This window comes from Penaeus monodon, chromosome 30 (assembly GCF_015228065.2).
Source record: "Penaeus monodon isolate SGIC_2016 chromosome 30, NSTDA_Pmon_1, whole genome shotgun sequence".
Classification (NCBI taxonomy): domain Eukaryota; kingdom Metazoa; phylum Arthropoda; class Malacostraca; order Decapoda; family Penaeidae; genus Penaeus; species Penaeus monodon.
Genome location: NC_051415.1, coordinates 32,708,976 through 32,709,423, shown reverse-complemented (window position 1 = coordinate 32,709,423; position 448 = coordinate 32,708,976).

Sequence of the window (448 nt, the reverse complement as noted above, 5' to 3'; positions counted from 1 at the left end):
AACGACCATGGAGAGACAAATAAAACTAGGAGGGAGAGGAGGACCGTAGAAAGGAGAAAAGAAAAAGAGAAGGCAAAAAGGGACTACGAAAAGAGAAAAAGAGAAAGAGAGAGGGAAAACAAAGACGTGAGAGTCTGGTATGCTACTTTATTCTATGCTGTCACGTCGAGGCTAAAACAGATTGTGGTTGTTATAGAAATGACAAAAGAGACATTGGTAGTTATAAAAACATTGGCCAAATTATATCAGTGCAGTAAAGGCCTCGTTTGAGGGATCTATGAATAGGCTGTTTTAATGGCATTCTGTGACAACAGAGCTAATGATGAAAGGGGGGTTCTTCTGAAGCCCAAGGTTAGAGTGGCAGAGGAAGCAGCCAAGAGATGCAGCATCATGTCATTCTACGCGAGGGCTCGTAGTCCTGGTTTAGGTAAGAGATCGTTTGGCTTAT